Source organism: Mytilus galloprovincialis, chromosome 7 (genome assembly GCF_965363235.1).
Source record: "Mytilus galloprovincialis chromosome 7, xbMytGall1.hap1.1, whole genome shotgun sequence".
NCBI classification, from domain to species: Eukaryota; Metazoa; Mollusca; class Bivalvia; order Mytilida; family Mytilidae; genus Mytilus; species Mytilus galloprovincialis.
In genome coordinates, this window is record NC_134844.1 from 57,112,323 (window position 1) to 57,118,575 (window position 6,253).

Below are 6,253 nucleotides of genomic sequence, written 5' to 3' on the forward strand. Positions count from 1 at the left end.
TTAAGTCATTACTATTGCAAGACTCAGAAAGGTTAAGTTTTCATTAAGTACGTTTTCAAACTTTACCACGACACATTACTATTTATTATTTTTGTTTCTACAAGAAAAGGGTGTTTTTTTTCTCCAATAATTGCAAAATTTCTGCTATGTATCGAGTAGTCACTTTTTAAACGCATAATTTAGCATGTTGTTTTGTTAAAAAGAACATTTTTTCTATGCGGGCAGAGTATTGAAATGCTATTTGGGTCATTTTCAAAAAATGTCGAATTTTGAAATTGAAAAAATTATTGAACGTTTCTTATTCAAACAACCCTCTACATAAGCAAATCAAAACAAACAGTACTTTGAGAACAACATATTAAAAGATGCAATCTTAACAAGAATATCTTGAAACATTTTTTGATCGGTGGTACAATATTTTGTGTATCCTGTTACCATTTTCAAAAGAAATTTTGGGTTATTAAGAAAAGGTTTAGATAAAATGTTAAGCTTGTTTAACGTAGCCAATAAGTTGGTTTTCAAGAGAATAGTTTCTATATATATTCAATCTGTAAAATAATAGATTGTTTTCCAATTTTCCAGGTTGTACTGAAAAATGCCTCTAAAAATAGGTTTTCAAAAGTTGTAAAACTTACCATCAGTAATGCAAGTCTAAAATAGCAATTTATTTTGTTCGGCATTTTTTCACCCTTTCAAATAAACCCAACATCAACTAAATCCATCATAAGTTAGTTTACTTTTCTCTTTATTTCATTGGTAACATGAACAGACGTTTCTGATATATCACGTTATAAAAGTCAATCCTGTTACCTTTTTGTCTATCCTGTTATCGATATCAGTATTGCACCTGCAAATACTTAATTGGGAATATATATATTTTATTGTGAAACTACCCCTTTACAATTGGGAAGATTCAGACACTATAACCTTAAGACGAGTTCAAACAATGAAACCTTTCATTCGTTTTGAACCTATGTGTTAAGATAAAAAAGTTAACGACGTTTTTGTCTACAATTGTTTTTGTCTACAATTGTCTATCCTGTTACTGTTACCATAGCAACCATAGCAGCAGGATAGACATAACAGGATAGACAAATTTCTTCGTTTTTGATTGCTGTTGTGAAATAACTACTCCCTTTGGTGAAATGATTATGGTTTTCTATTGTGAATTGTTTTCCAACATGTTATTGCAGAATTTACAAGCATACTGTTGGTGTAATTAATCAAAAGTGTTGGTAACAGCAGACATGAAAAAAAGTACACTCTATTTTTTTCACAAAATGTCTTGAAATTTCTTTCCTCTTCACTGTCGTTCAAGAAACAATGCGTTTTAAATGTTAAGATGACTTTGTACTTTTGAAATCAACACTGACTGATTCAATATTCAAAGGGAGAAAAATTTAACGGCTGATTTAAGTAGCGGTACATGTAACAGGATGGACATGAACCTCCCGTACGCTGATTTAATTTAGTTTGTAGATAATATGTTACATACAATGATAAAGAAGCTACGATTTTTCGTTAGAGTAATAATAAACGTTTTTAAAAAGTCTCTTTTGCAGATATAAAGGCGATCAGAAAATCGGGAAAAAATTATTTAAATTGTGTTTTTCTGACACTGTACGCACACAAATACCCCCAAAATCGGCCTTAAATGCAGTTTAATCTGATCAAAATAGACGTAAGGTGTGTTTATTATTAATGTTCTGAATCACAAATCCGACAAGCTTTCATTTAAACCGATACAACTGAAATTTCCATTAGAAATACAAATTTTAACATGGGTGTACTGAAAATTCGACATTTAAAAAAAAAAAAAATGGTACGAACATCTTTAGAATTACGCCCCCGCTAAACGCAAGTCTTCATGTATCAGCTCTGGATGTCCCAGTGAAGACAATTTTTTTTTGAAATCTTACATAGAAATAATTGAAGTACAAGGTTAACAACATGGGGAAAAAAAAGAAATCTGAAGCACATCTTGACAGTCACTGAGTCACTCGTCTTATGAGCTTCATGAACAAAAGCCGTTCTTTTTTCAAGTTTGTCAGCAACGTAACAAAACCGAAGGGGAGCAGTTAGGCACAAAAATATCTACATGTATTTAACTAACTTTCACAAACTGAAATGAAGTACTGCCAGTCACTCATCTTACCGCTGCGCCACAGACACCATTGGCAAAAGTTATTAAATTTAAGTATTTATCATTACTGTACTTTAATAAGACAGCAGCCTAGCTTCAAAATTTGACTACAAGATATCTATTAGGATGTTTAACAATAAAGTTACATTGGGTAAACGTCAATGAGACGACAAACTAGCATTTTTATCGTTAGTTTGAGACTTTTCAATAAATGAATATTAAATGAATCGAGTTGACAGATAACTGTAGCATTTATTGGTTGTTGTTTTAATAAATTTAAAATGTACTTGTTTGCTATAAATATATTTTATCTGTAATCCAGTTGTATTATTTGCCGCTGGACATGGAACGTTCAATTCTACATATTACTTTCGTAAACGGGATTCTGTTCCTGAGCCATATGTACATGTGCACCCATTTTTTAGTAGTAAAATTGATAAAGGAAATGGGGAATGTGTCCAAGAGGCAACAACCCGACCATAGAAAAAACAACAGCAGAAGGTCACCAACAGGTCTTCAATGTAGCGAGAAATTCCCGCACCCAGGGCGTCCTTCAGCTGGCCCCTAAACAAATATATACTAGTTCAGTGATAATGAACGCCATACTAATTTCCAAATTGTAAGTATTTATCAACCCAGAACGACCACTATTACACGAATAATTACCTATTGTGTTTAATATATAAAAAAGAACATTTTGTATGATTGCCAATAAGACAACTATCCACAAGAGACCAAAATAACACAACAATTAACAACTATAGGTCACCGTACGGCCTTCAACAATGAGCAAAGCCCATAACTTGATGCACTAAGCTTTCTTACCATGCACTAAGTATTTTCCACAAAACATTAAACAAATAACTTTCAATCAATCCTAAAGTTCCACAATTAGTGCCCATGTTATATATTAAACACTGTTGAAAATGAATACATTAAAAAGAAAATACCACCAAATGACCTGGGAATCTATATTCTGGATTGTGTGTCAATGTCAATCTGTTTTCTGATAATGTTCTAGACACTGTGCAATATAGAGCTAGAGCAATATTTAATTGCATCTGAATTTGTTAAGGGTATATGTTATTGACATCTTCGTGTTGTTGTTTTTTGTATTGTCATTGTCAATAGATTGCTGTCTTATTGAAGAATCCCCGGCCCAAATCGCAATGTATTCTTATATATTTGGAATAAATCATAACCCATTGGTAGCCAAACACAGATAATGGGGTCAATTACTCTGCCGAGAATTAATCAGAAAAGGCCTTGGAAACAATTAAAGGATATAATAATAGTACGGATATTGTTATTGGTTAGAGTGTTCTATGGTTCTCTGCGGGTACTTCGACTTTCGCCACCGAAAAACAAGAACTGGCCAAATATTGTTTAAAGGGGTGTTAAAACCAAAACTCCCGACAGGTCAAAGAATCATTCCACATGAATGTAGAGCTTGGTTGATATTTTTATTGTTCAAAGTTGTTGGTTCACAATTTCGAATAAAGAGAACAAAGACCTGATTAGCTTAAGTAGTCGAAAGCAAAATGGCCTAGAAAAAAATGAAAAATGAATAAAATAAGCAGGATTTATTTACAGTATAAAAATAAATTATATTGTATCACATACATATAAGACATTGAACAAAGAACTCAACCTTTCATGTCGAACAATAAAATAATAACAATATATAATAAAAAAAAGTCTCAATTTTTCAATTCAGTTCAATGCAACAAACAAACTTGGTGTAATGTAGTAATACATTGATAGTCGTTATAAATATCCAGTAACACAAATCGTATATCGGACCTATTTTATCCAAAATAGTCCTCGTCAAATTCGAAAGTTAAGATTTACACATGGAATAGCTTCCAGTTCACGCTCCTTTTTCTAGATGAACATGGTTTCATGCAGTGCAGCATGTGTGCAGTTGCCTTTTCTACGCAGGCGTCATTTGAACCTCCATGGGCTTCACAGCTGTTTACATCATCTTGATATCTGTGTGCGCAGTTTGTCCGACATGTTGCAAATGCTGTACCGATAAGAAAAATAACTGCAACAAGAACTAACACTTTCCTCTCCATTTTCTGAAAAATAAAAGCGAAAGATAAAATAACAGAACATGCAAATGTATAATTTTATATCAAAATAATGCGCTAACGCATACAAATTATTAAAAAAATAAAATAAAAAAATTGAAGTTAATCCAGTCTTCACAAAGTTATATTTTTACCGACAAATGATGTGGTTAACATTTCATGGATGTAGTTTGCCTAACTTATTTGGTGGCAACTATGTCATGCTAATTTAGTTCAGACAAATTAACAAAAGTTCAAATGAACAGCAAGAATGTTTCAAATTGACTGTCAATGAAAAACACCCGTTAAATTGGATAAGGCTAAAGTATCGCTTAGGAACGTTATGGACAACAACAAAAAAACTGTTGCAAGTGCATGCATTCGCCCAGTTTCGACCAAAAGTTATTGTGTATTTACACATCACACACAATCAATCGGACACCCTTATTTTTTTTAAGAATTGATTTAGCTGCCAGGTAGGTACTATATTTCAATACCCTAGTTCACCCATTGAAAGTTTTGGAAATTAAATCCCAGTAACAGAAGTGTGGTCTATCAAAATGACTAATAAATAAAAGCGATTGCATAAATAAAAATAAAAGCTTCATAGTTGCATTTTTTCTCCGACACACAATGTGAAAATTGAAAATCTTTTCATTGACATTCTTTTTTAATGCTTCAATACAAATCTTAAGTGTTGTTTTAAAATAGCACTTTCTCTATCAGCAATTATAACCACATATTTCCAAATAACATTTGAAGTTATAAGTCAAAAGATACAAAATTAATGCAACTTTTCTTTGTCGCAAGAATAAATATGCGTTTTTTGGGGTTGTAAAATTGAAGTTATACGACATTGCTTTTCTTTATATCAAAATAAAAGCACACATACTATATAAGATTCTAGACGGGGTACGTACAATTATGACGCATAATACATACCTAGAAAGAACATTCTTAGTAACAATTGTGCCAGTATATTTCGATGATAAAACCTATGCACATGTAACATGTATAAGGTGTACAGTGTATATCAAAAAAGGACAAAACACACTAACAAGAAGGAATAACACAAAAGTTATGAAAATGTTGTTGAGGTCAATATCATCTGTTGCGATAATAGAAAAATATCCTTTTTTTCTATTTTGTACAAGTTAAAACCATTTTTAAGCAATATTTTGTACAGGTTATAACATGTATGAGGTACTGTGGTACATGTTATAACTTGTATTTTTGCATTATACAAGTTATAACATGTACAATATTTTTGTACATGTTATAACCTGTACAAAATCGCAACTTGTACACGACATATATATGCAATTGACCGTTTACAAAAATCTGTAGTTTTGGAGAAAAAAGCGCTAGAAACCGCAAAGAAAGAAAATGAGGTCTCCAATTTCATTAATGTAATGTTCAATGTGATTAAATCTTAACTATATTTTTCTGAAAGACAAATGAAATCTTAATGGAATAAGAAATAATGTACTTACAATTTCTTCTGCTTTTTGTGTATAAACAATATAATAGTGTCCAGTTTTGACTTTTATCTGGCCCCTGACCAGTTTATATAGTAATTTTATTAGCCGCTAATCTCAAGTGACCAGATAACACTCAGATGAAGATTGGAACATTAAGGCGTATACTTATACTAAAAAAGTATGACGAGAAAACCGCACCAACGTGTCAGCAAAAAAATCAATTAAATATTGTTACTTGTGCGAGTTAAAAAAAAATATTAGTGGAATCACATGATAAGAAATAAAGAAGCAGTTGGGGTGACCACCTGTTCAGATGACAATTGTCCACGAAGTAAAAGAGAACAGAATACAGTGTTGTTTTTTTTTTAAATTCATTACCGGAATTTTCTTCTAGTTCAGCAAGCCTTTAAGTAAGAAAATTGGTTCAATTTTAGAAATATATTTCGTACAAATCTCAAAGAAGTGTAAAAATATCTAACAACAATTTGATTATGATACTATTCAATACACAAAGAAAATAAATCCAATTGATTTTGAAAGGGGGTCGTGTTTAATGT

At 31.6% G+C, this 6,253-nt stretch overlaps 1 long non-coding RNA gene across 1 annotated transcript; it reads right to left on the bottom strand.

Annotated features, from left to right (window-relative positions):
• Positions 1–3,711: 3,711 nt before the first annotated feature.
• Positions 3,712–5,883, bottom strand: LOC143083352 (uncharacterized). The gene is made up of 2 exons (XR_012980660.1): positions 5,709–5,883; positions 3,712–4,224 (listed from the first exon to the last, which is right to left on the bottom strand). It is a non-coding gene; the product is annotated as an uncharacterized LOC143083352 (long non-coding RNA).
• Between the last annotated feature and the right edge of the window lie 370 nt (positions 5,884–6,253).